Consider the following 16137-nt stretch of genomic DNA (forward strand, 5'->3'; position numbering starts at 1 on the left):
CGTATGTATGAACGCAAGGATCTCAGAACCTATGAAATTTTAGATGTAGATGCTCCTAGCTCCCGCGCAGATCGAGTTTGTTTCCGATAGTCGAGAACTGACTCCGTTTCCAAGCAATCGATAAGAATCGATATCGATATCCTGTTTTTTGGGCAATTTTGGTAAATAATAAGAGCTAGAGTCACCAAACTTTACATATAGCTTCTAAGTATAATAGAATATATATATGATATAGGATTTTTCTTCATGGTTTTCCCTCTAGATTAATCCGGCATTCAAATCTGAACATCGATTTTTTAGTCGAAATGCATGTCCAAATCTTACCCCAAGATTCGTATATAGACATGGGTCAAAATTTACCACCCCCATAACTCCGTCCAATCTCATCCGATTTCCACGAAGTTTGGAGTTTTCTTCATGGTTTTCCCTCTAGATTAATCTGGAATTCAAATCTCGACACCGATTTTTTGGACGAAATTCATGTCCAAATCTTACCCCAAGATTCGTATATAGACATGGGTCAAAATTTACCACCCCCATATCTCGGCCAAATCTCATCCGATTTTCACGAAGTTTGGCGTTTTCTTCATGGTTTTCCCTCTAGATTAATCTGGAATTCAAATCTGAACAGCGATTTTTTAGTCGAAATGCATGTCCAAATCTTACCCCAAGATTCGTATATAGACATGGGTCAAAATTTACCACCCCCATAACTCGGTCAAATTTCATCCGATTTTCACGAAGTTTGGTTTTTTCTTCATGGTTTTCCCTCTAGATTAATGTGGCATTTAAATCTCGATACCGATTTTTTAGTCGAAATGCATGTCTAAATCTTACCCCAAGATTCGTACATAGACATGGGTCAAAAATTACCACCCCCATAACTCGGTCAAATTTCATCCGATTTTCACGAAGTTTGGTTTTTTCTTCATGGTTTTCCCTCTAGATTAATGTGGCATTTAAATCTCGATACCGATTTTTTAGTCGAAATGCATGTCCAAATCTTACCCCAAGATTCGTACATAGACATGGGTCAAAAATTACCACCCCCATAACTCGGTCAAATCTCATCCGATTTCCACGAAGTTTGGATTTTTCTTCATGGTTTTCCCTCTAGATTAATCTGGCATTCAAATCTGAACACCGATTTTTTAGTCGAAATGCATGTCCAAATCTTACCCCAAGATTCGTATATAGACACGGGTCAAAATTTACCACCCCCATATCTCGGCCAAATTTCATCCGATTTTCACGAAGTTTGGATTTTTCTTCATGGTTTTCCCTCTAGATTAATCTGGCATTCAAATCTGTACACCGATTTTTTAGTCGAAATTCATGTCCAAATCTTACCCCAAGATTCGTATATAGACATGGGTCAAAAATTACCACCCCCATAACTCGGTCAAATCTCATCCGATTTTTACGAAGTTTGGATTTTTCTTCATGGTTTTCCCTCTAGATTAATCTGGCATTCAAATCTCGACACCGATTTTTTAGTCGAAATTCATGTCCAAATCTTACCCCAAGATTCGTATATAGACATAGGTCAAAAATTACCACCCCCATAACTCGGTCAAATCTCATCCGATTTTCACGAAGTTTGGATTTTTCTTCATGGGTTTCCCTCTAGATTAATCTAGCATTCAAATCTGAACACCGAGTTTTTAGTCGAAATGCATGTCCAAATCTTACCTCAAGATTCGTATATAGACATGGGTCAAAAATTACCCATAACTCGGTCAAATCTCATCCGATTTCCACGAAGTTTGGCTTTTTCTTCATGGGTTTCCCTCTAGATTAATGTGGCATTCAAATCTCGACACCGATTTTTTGGACGAAATTCATGTCCAAATCTTTCCCCAAGATTCGTATATAGACATGGGTCAAAAATTACCACGCCCATAACTCGGTCAAATCTCATCCGATTTCCACGAAGCTTGGCGTTTTCTTGATGGTTTTCCCTCTAGATTAATCTGGAATTCAAATCTCGACACCGATTTTTTGGACGAAATTCATGTCCAAATCTTACCCCAAGATTCGTATATAGACATGGGTCAAAATTTACCACCCCCATATCTCGGCCAAATCTCATCCGATTTTCACGAAGTTTGGATTTTTCTTCATGATTTTCTCTCTAGATTAATCAGGCATTCAAATCTGAACACCGAGTTTTTAGTCGAAATGCATGTCCAAATCTTACCCCAAGATTCGTATATAGACATGGGTCAAAAATCACCACCCCCATAACTCGGTCAAATCTCATCCGATTTCCACGAAGTTTGGCGTTTTCGTCATGGTTTTCCCTCTAAATTAATCTGGCATTCAAATCTGAACACCGATATTTTAGTCGAAATGCATGTCCAAATCTTACCCCAAGATTCGTATATACCCATGGGTCAAAATATACCACCCCCATAACTCGGTCAAATCTCATCCGATTTCCACGAAGTTTGGCGTTTTCTTCATGGTTTTCCCCTTTAGATTAATCTGGAATTCAAATCTCGACACCGATTTTTTGGACGAAATTCATGTCCAAATCTTACCCCAAGATTCGTATATAGACATGGGTCAAAATTTACCACCCCCATATCTCGGCCAAATCTCATCCGATTTTCACGAAGTTTGGATTTTTCTTCATGATTTTCCCTCTAGATTAATCAGGCATTCAAATCTGAACACCGATTTTTTAGTCGAAATTCATGTCCAAATCTTACCCCAAGATTCGTATCTAGACATGGGTCAAAAATCACCACCCCCATAACTCGGTCAAATCTCATCCGATTTCCACGAAGTTTGGCGTTTTCTTCATGGTTTTCCCTCTAGATTAATCTGGCATTCAAATCTCGACACCGATTTTTTAGTCGAAATGCATGTCCAAATCTTACCCCAAGATTCGTATATAGACATGGGTCAAAAATTACCACCCCCATATCTCGGTCAAATCTCATCCGATTTCCACGAAGTTTGGCGTTTTCTTCATGGTTTTCCCTCTAGATTAATCTGGCATTCAAATCTGAACACCGATTTTTTAGTCGAAATTCATGTCCAAATCTTACCCCAAGATTCGTATATAGACATGGGTCAAAATTTACCACCCCCATATCTCGGCCAAATTTCATCCGATTTTCACGAAGTTTGGATTTTTCTTCATGGTTTTCCCTCTAGATTAATCTGGCATTCAAATCTGAACACCGATTTTTTAGTCGAAATGCATGCCCAAATCTTACCCCAAGATTCGTATATAGATATGGGTCAAAATTTACCACCCCCATATCTCGGTCAAATCTCATCCGATTTCCACGAAGTTTGGCTTTTTCTTCATGGTTTTCCCTCTAGATTAATCTGGCATTCAAATCTGAACACCGATTTTTTATTCGAAATTCATGTCCAAGATTCGTATCTAGACATGGGTCAAAAATCACCACCCCCATAACTCGGTCAAATCTCATCCGATTTCCATGAAGTTTGGCGTTTTCTTCATGGTTTTCCCTCTAGATTAATCTGGCATTCAAATCTGAACACCGATATTTTAGTCGAAATGCATGTCCAAATCTTACCCCAAGATTCGTATATAGACATGGGTCAAAAATTACCACCCCCATATCTCGGTCAAATCTCATCCGATTTCCACGAAGTTGGCGTTTTCTTCATGGTTTTCCCTCTAGATTAATCTGGCATTCAAATCTGAACACCGATTTTTTAGTCGAAATTCATGTCCAAGTCTTACCCCAAGATTCGTATCTAGACATGGGTCAAAAATCACCACCCCCATAACTCGGTCAAATCTCATCCGATTTCCACGAAGTTTGGCGTTTTCTTCATGGTTTTCCCTCTAGATTAATCTGGCATTCAAATCTGAACACCGTTATTTTAGTCAAAATGCATGTCCGAATCTTACTCCAAGATTCGTATATAGACATGGGTCAAAAATTACCACCCCCATAACTCGGTCAAATCTCATCCGATTTCCACGAAGTTTGGCGTTTTCTTCATGGTTTTCCCCTTTAGATTAATCTGGAATTCAAATCTCGACACCGATTTTTTGGACGAAATTCATGTCCAAATCTTACCCCAAGATTCGTATATAGACATGGGTCAAAATTTACCACCCCCATATCTCGGCCAAATCTCATCCGATTTTCACGAAGTTTGGATTTTTCTTCATGATTTTCCCTCTAGATTAATCAGGCATTCAAATCTGAACACCGATTTTTTAGTCGAAATTCATGTCCAAATCTTACCCCAAGATTCGTATATAGACATGGGTCAAAAATGACCACCCCCATAACTCGGTCAAATCTCATCCGATTTTCACGAAGTTTGGATTTTTCTTCATGGTTTTCCCTCTAGATTAATCTGGCATTCAAATCTGAACACCGATTTTTTAGTCGAAATGCATGTCCAAATCTTACCCCAAGATTCGTATATAGATATGGGTCAAAATTTACCACCCCCATAACTCGGTCAAATCTCATCCGATTTCCACGAAGTTTGGCGTTTTCTTCATGGTTTTCCCTCTAGATTAATCTGGCATTCAAATCTGAACACCGATTTTTTAGTCGAAATGCATGTCCAAATCTTACCCCAAGATTCGTATATAGACACGGGTCAAAATTTACCACCCCCATATCTCGGCCAAATTTCATCCGATTTTCACGAAGTTTGGATTTTTCTTCATGGTTTTCCCTCTAGATTAATCTGGCATTCAAATCTGTACACCGATTTTTCAGTCGAAATTCATGTCCAAATCTTACCCCAAGATTCGTATATAGACATGGGTCAAAAATTACCACCCCCATAACTCGGTCAAATCTAATCCGATTTTTACGAAGTTTGGATTTTTCTTCATGGTTTTCCCTCTAGATTAATCTGGCATTCAAATCTCGACACCGATTTTTTAGTCGAAATTCATGTCCAAATCTTACCCCGTATATAGACATAGGTGAAAAATTACCACCCCCATAACTCGGTCAAATCTCATCCGATTTTCACGAAGTTTGGATTTTTCTTCATGGTTTTCCCTCTAGATTAATCTAGCATTCAAATCTGAACACCGAGTTTTTAGTCGAAATGCATGTCCAAATCTTACCCCAAGATTCGTATATAGACATGGGTCAAAAATTACCCATAACTCGGTCAAATCTCATCCGATTTCCACGAAGTTTGGCTTTTTCTTCATGGGTTTCCCTCTAGATTAATGTGGCATTCAAATCTCGACACCGATTTTTTGGACGAAATTCATGTCCAAATCTTTCCCCAAGATTCGTATATAGACATGGGTCAAAAATTACCACGCCCATAACTCGGTCAAATCTCATCCGATTTCCACGAAGTTTGGCTTTTTCTTCATGATTTTCCCTCTAGATTAATCAGGCATTCAAATCTGAACACCGAGTTTTTAGTCGAAATGCATGTCCAAATCTTACCCCAAGATTCGTATATAGACATGGGTCAAAAATTACCCATAACTCGGTCAAATCTCATCCGATTTCCACGAAGTTTGGCTTTTTCTTCATGGTTTTCCCTCTAGATTAATCTGGCATTCAAATCTGAACACCGATTTTTTAGTCGAAATTCATGTCCAAATCTTACCCCAAGATTCGTATATAGACATGGGTCAAAATTTACCACCCCCATATCTCGGCCAAATCTCATCCGATTTTCACGAAGTTTGGATTTTTCTTCATGATTTTCCCTCTAGATTAATCAGGCATTCAAATCTGAACACCGAGTTTTTAGTCGAAATGCATGTCCAAATCTTACCCCAAGATTCGTATATAGACATGGGTCAAAAATTACCCATAACTCGGTCAAATCTCATCCGATTTCCACGAAGTTTGGCGTTTTCTTCATGGTTTTCCCTCTAGATTAATCTGGCATTCAAATCTGAACACCGATATTTTAGTCGAAATGCATGTCCAAATCTTACCCCCAGAATCGTATATACCCATGGGTCAAAATATACCACCCCCATAACTCGGTCAAATCTCATCCGATTTCCACGAAGTTTGGCGTTTTCTTCATGGTTTTCCCCTTTAGATTAATCTGGAATTCAAATCTCGACACCGATTTTTTGGACGAAATTCATGTCCAAATCTTACCCCAAGATTCGTATATAGACATGGGTCAAAATTTACCACCCCCATATCTCGGCCAAATCTCATCCGATTTCCACGAAGTTTGGCTTTTTCTTCATGGTTTTCCCTCTAGATTAATCTGGCATTCAAATCTGAACACCGATTTTTTAGTCGAAATTCATGTCCAAATCTTACCCCAAGATTCGTATCTAGACATGGGTCAAAAATCACCACCCCCATAACTCGGTAAAATCTCATCCGATTTCCACGAAGTTTGGCGTTTTCTTCATGGTTTTCCCCTTTAGATTAATCTGGAATTCAAATCTCGACACCGATTTTTTGGACGAAATTCATGTCCAAATCTTACCCCAAGATTCGTATATAGATATGGGTCAAAATTTACCACCCCCATATCTCGGCCAAATCTCATCCGATTTTCACGAAGTTTGGATTTTTCTTCATGGTTTTCCCTCTAGATTAATCTGGCATTCGAATCTGAACACCGATTTTTTAGTCGAAATTCATGTCCAAATCTTACCCAAAGATTCGTATATAGACATGGGTCAAAATTTACCACCCCCATATCTCGGCCAAATCTCATCCGATTTTCACGAAGTTTGGATTTTTCTTCATGGGTTTCCCTCTAGATTAATCTGGCATTCAAATCTGAACACCGATTTTTTAGTCGAAATTCATGTCCAAATCTTACCCCAAGATTCGTATATAAATTAAGATTTAAATAATAATCCTTGCGGATTATCTATATTTAACTTTATTTGGCCGATACGCCGTAGTGAGTGAGTTAATTTACGCGCGAAGTCTCTGGGCCGATGTGCCTCAGTGAAAGCCGCATTAAAAACTAAATTTACAAAAGATTGATCAAAAATACCTAAGCTATTGTGTGCTTTCACAACGGCCGCTAGAATGCTTAGCTTGCGCCTCGTGCGCTGCCGTCGTGCAAGAACATCCGGCCCAGAGCTATGTCAGCATCTGCGGCTGGTGTTATGTTGCATTTTGACCTCTGTTAACTTATAGACATGGGTCAAAAATTACCACCCCCATAACTCGGGCAAATCTCATCCGATTTCCACGAAGTTTGGCTTTTTCTTCATGTTTTTCCCTCAAGATTAATCTGGCATTCAAATCTGAACAGCGATTTTTTAGTCGAAATGCATGTCCAAATCTTACCCCAAGATTCGTATATAGACATGGGTCAAAATTTACCACCCTCATATCTCGGCCAAATCTCATCCGATTTTCACGAAGTTTGGCTTTTTATACCCTGAACACATTAAAAATGGGTATAAGGGTATATTGTATTTGTGCGAAAGCCAAATATATGAAACAGGCAGAAGGAAGAAACTCCGACCCCATAAAGTATATATATTCTTGTTCAGCATAAATAGCTGAGTCGATCTAGCCATGTCCGTCTGTCTGTCCGTCCGTCCGTCCGTCCGTCCGTATGTATGAACGCAAGGATCTCAGAACCTATGAAATTTTAGATGTAGATGCTCCTAGCTCCCGCGCAGATCGAGTTTGTTTCCGATAGTCGAGAACTGACTCCGTTTCCAAGCAATCGATAAGAATCGATATCGATATCCTGTTTTTTGGGCAATTTTGGTAAATAATAAGAGCTAGAGTCACCAAACTTGACATATAGCTTCTAAAATAGAATATTTATATGCATTTGATTCTGGAAGAAGAGGTATCCCCCAACTAGAGGATAGTTGGGAGCTCCCGACTAGAACCTCTTACTTGTTTAGTCTAGTTTTTTTGCAAGCCTTGTGGGCGGACAGGGCGTATTTGTGTTGAATATTTAACAACGCTGCAGCGTGAATAAATTTCTATCATTAGGCATCACTTTAAGAAACTATAACCAAAAGAACTGATAAGAAATATTAAAAAGGCAAAATTGGTGCGCTTTAAAAGTGAAAAGTTCAGCAAGGCTTCTCATCAATAATTCCAAACAAAAGTTGTCAAAACTTTTGCGCTTTTGTGCTTAATTTACATATTCCCTTTAAAGGCAGTAGAACTTAATTTTGTTTTTCAATTTCTGCCTGGGGCCACACATCGAGCAGCTGATTCAAGAACTGTGCCGTCTGTGGACGATAAACGTGACTTGGCCACGTTTGTTGGCTTTTGGACAATTCTCTATGTAAATATGGGAGCATGTCGCATCGGTTTGTCTCTGGCTTGTTTGTTCTATTGTTGCAACTCATCTTCTGGCAGATGTGGCAACTGCACTAATACTAACAAACACACACACACATACGCACATAAATAAGCACCACATGCTGCGTTCTATTATGAGCATAAATTTAGAGCAATTTGTCAGTCTTTGAGCCTCCGCCGCCTTGATGTGCGTCAGTTTTAGGCTTGCTCTAGCTTACCTTAATTAAAGTATATTTAGCATAAGTATAGTTACGGTACAGTGAAAGCTCTAAAGGCTATCATTTCTGAGTACTTGACTTTTACTTTAAAATTTGGTGCCTGGCTTAGAGAATATATCTGAAAGAACTTTCAAGCATGCGTTAAAGAAACCTTTTCAATATTCTTAGTTCTTTAAGTTTGTCTTTTTACTGCCAACATCTGGTGAATGTCAAGCTGAAGCTTAAGTACTGCACCTAATTGAGTGGACAGTGGTGTAAGCAGCTCGTACCACACTATGTTACAGAATTACCCTTTAATTAGAAATAACTGGAGAGGTCATGGGGTGAGGGGTGTGAGGACGTGGCTGAGGACGGCAAATGGCAGGGAAGCCGCTTAGCAGTTGCCACTCGATAGCTGCATTTGGTTTTATTTTTGTGGCTGACATGTGTGTGTGTGTGTGTGTGTGTGTGCTGGCTCTCAGTACATAGACAAACAAACAAACACACACAGAGCAGAAATCGGTGAGCGCATCCTGAGGCGTCTTTAGCCAGACAAGAAGTAGATTGGAAAACAATATGCAGAAAAGTTCATTTGCAATTGAAATCAGAAAGTCAAGTTGGAAATGGAAAAGTGAAAATAGAAAAGCGGCAACTGAAAACAAAAGGCCAGGCTGTGCCAAGCATTCAAATTAGCTGTTTTTTCAAGCGCATAGCACAACGTTTTCCTTTTCAGATATCAAGTACTTCTCCCCCATGGAAAATACTCTATTGATGTATGAATTATCCTTGATTTCATACTTTAAATAAACTTAAAAAGTTATTAGGAATTTTTGGTATCTAAGAAAAGTCTTTTGAAAACGAATTTCCCATTCAACTTAAAGAACTTCGATTTAGGTTGAATTAGATGGAGTTCGTAATCAATATGTAAGTAAAATTCTTGGATTTTTCTCTTAGTGTGTACTAATTAAGAACGAATGGAAAGTGTTTGTGGATATGTTAGAAATATTTTGAAATGCGCTGCATAAATTAGAACCGTGGCATAAATGTCACGTCGAGCACAGTGACTGCTGATTGTATGCGCATAAATTGCGCGTTGCCAATTTGGCTGCTGGCTAATTGACTGAACGCATATTATTATTACGATTCTCCCTTGCGTGGCCATAAAATGTTTCGACTGGCCGCGCAAAAGTCATGTGAGTTTACACATGGAAGTTGTTGAACTCTTAATTCGAATAGTTGTCAGTTTGGAAATGCGCATAAAATGTTGATTGTCCACTGGACAAGTTCGCCATTAAATTTGAAAATTAACTCAATATTTATGGCTAGCTATTTCTGAAGTACTCTATATAAAGTTAAGATCGAATATAATAGTAAGAAACTAAAAGATATGTACTAATTAAAAGGATATTTGGAATGAAATGACTAAAAACTGAATTTGAACTTGAGTTCAGTCTGGTAATAAAAATATTTCTCATTCAGTTGATATATTATAAAAAGGGATGCTAGGTTCGAACCAGCGCGAGTCGTCAAGCCTTGTGCCTTGTGCGTCGCTTTAAAAGTTGTATAATGAATTTAAGCAAATATAATATTTGGCTATAATAGATTGGCACATGGCATTCAATTGCGGTGGCAATCAAATTGATTTGATTTGATATTGTGCATTCAGCCGAAATTTTGTCATACATTTTGAATTGTGTTGACGGTGTTGGGTGGCCCATAAAAAGCTTTGCGTTGTGTGTTAAATTCTATAATGAAATAAACGCTACAATGGAATATTTTATATTCAAATTTAGAATATATTGAATAGCAATCAATATAGTATCTTTAGGGGTCAGATGAATTTGGGGTTGGCTTGCAGAGCATGTGAAACCAACTAAAGCATCGGTCCTGAATCTCGTTAGCCCGGCCAGCTGCCTGATAGCCCTATGGATATCATTCAGTTCAAAGAGCTATCACAGCGGAATCTGAATCTGGCTACGCCTTTTGCGCTGGCAATCATCCGAAAGCAAAACTTAAAGCAATCAAAGCCAACAGAAGAAAAACCCCAAAAGCCCCAAAGCTCAACGAAAACGAATGCGAGCACACAATCAGAAAAAAAAAATTAAGAAAAACAAAGGAAAATAAAGGAAAGCAAGGCGTAAGAAAACACACAATGCAAAACTAAAAACACAGCTAAAGCGCTGCAAACGTATTGTGTGAGAAAAGAAAGCCGCATTACGCTGTGCCACGCATGGAGTTGGTGAGGGGCGGGGGAGATTACACGTGGCGTGCTGCGAAAATCTTGCTTTGAGGCCACTTGGGCACGCAACGGCGGTCATTGCGGAAACGATGCCCCCAAAGAGACTGGAGGCTGGAGGCTGGAGGCATGTGTTAGGCGCCACAACATGTGGCCAAATCTCCTACAACTCCTTTGGCTCCAGCTTCTCAGATGCAACATACTTTCAGCGTGTTTGCAAAGGTTTTTTTTATGTACTTGGAAAGGATATTGTAACTTTAGCACAGAACGTGATGAAAGCAACATCTGCGACACCACAAATGAAATGTATATATATTATATAAAATTAATACTATGTATGCAAATATATTTAATATATATGTATATGCATGATATATGTATATGCCACAGCTGATTTCCTGTTTCAATATGTTACTGAAATATAATCCTTAAACTTGACACAGATATTTATTTTTGCTGCAGAATTTATTTGTAGGAGATGCGGAATTGAAGTACTTTATCATAAAAGTGCCAGAGGAACTTCATGCCACGTTTAGCATTTTGTGCAAACAATTTTTTTTATTTGTGAGTTATCTCAAAAAGAAACTAAACTAACTAAAATAAAGCACTCACATGAATTAATCATCAATCATTTTCTTCTTATTTTTATTAAATTAAGCTAGCTTATTTAATTTAGGTCAAGTCTCAATAGAATGAACGAGCTCTGCATATTTTGGTTTCAATAAGAAAAATAATATTCCTTTGTTTAAGTATATATATATATATATATATATATATATATATGTCGATTGCGTGTATTTAGGCATCGGCATTTTTTCCTTACTAACTCTTCTTTATCACTTTTAAATAAATATATATACTTATATTTCACAAGCACTTCTTACTTGCGATGCAAGGAAAAGTACTTTTGCCACTAGGAAATGTCTCTAGCATTTAACTGGAAATATTCTTCCCTTTGCTGCATTTTGCAATCAAATTGCAATTAGCATAGAGTTAATTAATTACATTTTCCCCCGACATGCAGTAATTACAGCACACACGTACACACACACACACACGCACACACATGTAAGCTCACACGTGCGACGGGAACACGTGTTAAATCAACATGTTGCGCTTTGCAATATATGCTTCTACATGCGTCTACGTGTGTGTGCGCGCCTGTATGTGTGTGTGTGTGTGTATATATATGCAAATGCCCCCTTACCTTATCCAACCTTATCCCTGAATGGCTTTATTTCCCCCTTTTGCTAGGTGAAGCAACTGCCGGAGGTTTAAAGCGCAACTGAGAGTTATTTATACACCTAAGCACACACATGCATACACTCAAAGCACACACACACACACCACACACACACATACGTGCGCCTGCACAAATATTTCTTCAACAAGTTTGCAGCGTCTGATTTTTGCATTTCTTGGCTTTTGTCTTTGCAGTTGCCTGGCATTCGCGCTTAGCGTTCTTCACCAGCCCAAAAATAATGTAACAAAACAAACAAATAAACAAACGCAACAACACACACACACACATCAAGAAACACACGTAGCACACACACACATACATACATCTCCACGCACCCACTTAGCGCGCCTGCCAACTCATCCGCATTTTCGCCCCTGCCCCTTTTATTTTGGCTCTGTGTCAGGCGGTCCGCGTGCTTTTTGTGTTTGTCAAAATAAAAGTTTTATAAAGCAAAAACAGAGGCAAAAACAAGAAGCCAGCTCTCCAGCACTTGCTCTCACTGCCTTTTACTTTCGCTCTCGCTCTCTCGTATGCTCGCGCACTCTCGTTCTCTGGCGCGCATACACTGCACAAAATACTCTACCAGCTATCAGCACACTGTGGCGTACGTGCATATTACATGCTCTCACTCACATCTAAAATCAGTTAATGTAAGTGTAGAAATTCAAACTTGTTCCCTGCTAAATGAATGCTTGCACTCATACATTAATATAATATTTTAATTAATTCTTATAAAGATATTAAAATTATACGTTTGAAGGTTGGTAAACATAATACATAAACATTTACCAAAAATTTTCAACATTTGAAAATGAAGTTCTTTCAGCTTTTATTACATAAACTGAAAAGTTTCAGCTTTCTAGCAGTCATCAATCAATCACTCAGTCAGTCAATCAGAATAAACAATTTGAAATTTAAAGACATGGATATTATAAAGACAATTGAATTAAAAAATCATCGTAGTACACTGTGCATGCCTTCTAACTACTTTCGAGCGTTCTATATTGATGAAATGAAAATAGTTCGAAGTCAACTCGGCCCACTGTGCGTATAGCTTGTTATTACGTATCCGCAGCGTGAGCGGAGCACTAAACACAAACTAGAGAGAGAGAGCGTGGGAGCAGGAGTTGCGCTCTTTGCCGCATTTTTTTTACTGTTTTGCCTGGCCACATTTTCCAGGGGGTATTTCATCTGTGTGCCAATCTCGGGCCACGTTCAGTTTCATCTGAGACGTTTGGCGCAGCGGTCGATAAAAAGTGAACTAAGAAAATTAAATAATCAACTGGCAAAAGCAACGTGAAACGCGTGTCTGGGGACCTAAACAAAGTACAAGTTCTATAAAAAACCTACAGATTATTTCAGCCAACTAACTGTTATTGTTATTGTCATTAACTGTAGTTAAAATAAAATTAATTGACTTTTTGCAAGAATTTTAAATTAGTGTTTGTTAAATTGCCGTCGCTTTTTTATGGTCAATTTCGGTAGTTAAAAACTCTTGACAGGCCTTTAAGAAGCGGCTTTGGCTGCGGCCTCAAACTGGGCGAATACCGTAAAATGACACGTGTCCGGCGTATTGTGGTAAGTTTTGTTTAAGAGCATATATCCAAAGCATTCAAAGCGCCTTAATACACTTATGCAAATACAGAAAACAGAAAACACATACACAAAACATTAAAGCCGCTAAAAGCGTACTTAAAGCACGTCCTGCACGTAGCATTACTTAAATATTTCAGCTAACTACCAAAAAAACGAATTCAAATTCACATATAATGTCTTTGCATGCTAACCTTCACGAGTTTTATTATTTTAATGCTAATTATACGCTGTTCACAAAGCACAGAAGAGTACTTTGGCCCGTCTGCTCAATCTTGATCCGAGAACATGTTTTCATATTTACCTGCACTAAAAAGTGTTTCCCACGCCTACCAGAAACGCATAATTCGAATATACAAATATATATCTCAGTCAAATACCAACTCTGGCGAATCTATTTCTATGAAGTTCCCTTAAAGATTGAGCCAAAAATTTACAAGTCAAGTATTATCAATATTTCTATAAGTCACAGCTTGAAAGTCAACGGCTCTGTTTTACAGTTAGACAGTCACAAATCGTAGTCGTCTCTTCAACAACTGTTCTGAGCCGCTTTTACACAGTGAACAGTGTATTGTGCAGTCGGCTCGACTCGACTACAATGTTTTTTATTACTTGATTTATGTTTATTTTATTTTCTATCGAATTTCTGCTCTTTGCATTTTTGGTGGTTTACATTTGCGTACACCCAAATTTCCTCAACATTGTGCAGAATATTTGCTTAAATTTCTTATTAAATTATGTTTAAAATGCACAAGACGAAAAAAAAGGTAAAAACAAAAAAGGTAGTCCTAATCTATCTTAGCCCAGTCGCTTGTGGGCGCTAGTCCCATTTTTCAGGGAGCCCAACTTCAAAAGCGTTTAAATTTAAGCTAAACTCTCACATGCCAAACATGCGTAAATATATTTATCTATCTATTTTAAGCATGCTAAAAAAAACTCCACTTATATGAGGCTTAAGTGTGTGTATACAAAGGCATTTACAAAATCTGAAAGCAGGGTATTAAAAACATGAAATTCCTTGCGCTCGGCCACCTTTTGCTACTTAAAGCGAATTATAGACCCTTGCGGTGGGCGATTATGATTATGTCAGGCGTCTTCTTGGTGCTCATCAAATAAGATATACTTAACGTGTCTTTTTTGCTGCAGAAGTTATGTCGTAGTTAGCTGGATCGGATCACTATATCATCAGATGAACAACCTTTGTTTTCTTTCTTTAAAATATCCTTGAAAGAGTCAGCAATTATTTGAACTTTGTTGCAAAATCTCATGAGTATCGAACTGCAATATCACGTAGTTTCCATAATGTGCTATTTAATTATTTTTCTTTTTAAATCGTTGTTATAACATCAGCAAGGGTATTTAATTGTCGCTACTCCAAAGAAACCACATTGCCTTTATTTTTACGATTATTTCCAAAAAAAGGCAACGTTCACGTGACGTATGCGCAATATGAGCCCATGTAAAAGTGTGAGCAAAATGTTTACTGCTCCAAATTGTTGAGGTTAACTTTAAAGCCCGACGCCCACAGACACAGACGTACAGAAGAACAGACATACCAAGCCACACAGACAAAGGAATTGTGCACATATTTATGCCTTCAGTGAATCAACGTGAAGATGGGGCCATGCTTTATCAGAATACAGAGAAAGTCGGTTCGCTGCCAGATTTCGTGTGTAGCAAAGAAAAAACGCCAAAATTGAGAAAAAACTGCGCAATAATTTCCAACAGGTTTTATCTAAGCCTTGAAACTGGCCAGAAAGTTGGCCATTCAGCATGAAATGAACAAACCCTCCACAAAAAACACAAGAAAGAAAAACCAAAAAAAAAAAAAAAATGCAAATGCAGCTGGCTGAACTGCCGGCCAATTTTAATCCATCAGGTATTTCGAAATTTTTGCAGGCTTTGGCGGCAGGAAAATTGCCCAACAGCCAAAAAAAAAAAGAAATAGAAAATGAAACACTAACGCAAGCGATTGAGTGGGCAGCTTTTAATAAAGCGGCCAAATATCAAGCATACGCCCTGTTGCACACGAAAGAATTTTTGGATTGTGCTGCAGCTCTCAACGACAGAGTTAACTGCGATATTTGCATTGCGACAGAGCGTCGAAAATCTATTAAGAGCAGAATGTGAAATGCAGCAGATATTGGCAAAAGAATTTGAAAATGCTTGGAAAAAAGCTCTAAAAAGGAAATCACAGAACAATATTAATATTCATATTAATGTTCTAATTCTTAGAAAAAATAAAAGCATTATTAATAAGAAAATATGTAAAGGTATTCCCCTCTTTAAGCTATAATGCTGAGAAGAGCATTTGCCATTAAGCTGACTCCCATTATTTTATTTGATTCATTATGAAACCTCCTTCCCGATCTAAGGAATAATGATATACGACAATAAAGTTGTATCTCATCAAAGAGCATGTCTCTAAAATATAAGTAATAATGGTATTTTATTAAAATTCTAGGAGCAGCATATACCATAGAACTTTCTCTACGATATGGGAATTATGGTAAAGAATAATGGTATTTTAAATAAAGCTCCAATTTTTAAAAGAGCATTGAGGAATAATGATAAATTATATTTTTACTCAAGCTTTAATTCTAGTAAATGTATATACTA

General features: G+C 37.9%; 1 protein-coding gene across 2 annotated transcripts in view; it reads left to right on the forward strand.

Moving 5' to 3' along the window:
- The first annotated feature begins 13332 nt into the window (after window positions 1-13332).
- Window positions 13333-16137, forward strand: part of LOC115763040 — a 61778-nt gene continuing 58973 nt past the window's right edge. The window contains exon 1 of one of the 2 annotated variants that reach the window (XM_030705459.1): window positions 13333-13503. The gene's annotated coding sequence lies outside the window, so the exon portion shown is untranslated. The remainder of the gene's footprint in view (window positions 13504-16137) is intronic. The other variant, XM_030705458.1, reaches the window with a different exon arrangement.

Source organism: Drosophila novamexicana, unplaced genomic scaffold (genome assembly GCF_003285875.2).
Source record: "Drosophila novamexicana strain 15010-1031.04,08,12 unplaced genomic scaffold, DnovRS2.1 tig00000689-arrow-pilon, whole genome shotgun sequence".
NCBI classification, from domain to species: domain Eukaryota; kingdom Metazoa; phylum Arthropoda; class Insecta; order Diptera; family Drosophilidae; genus Drosophila; species Drosophila novamexicana.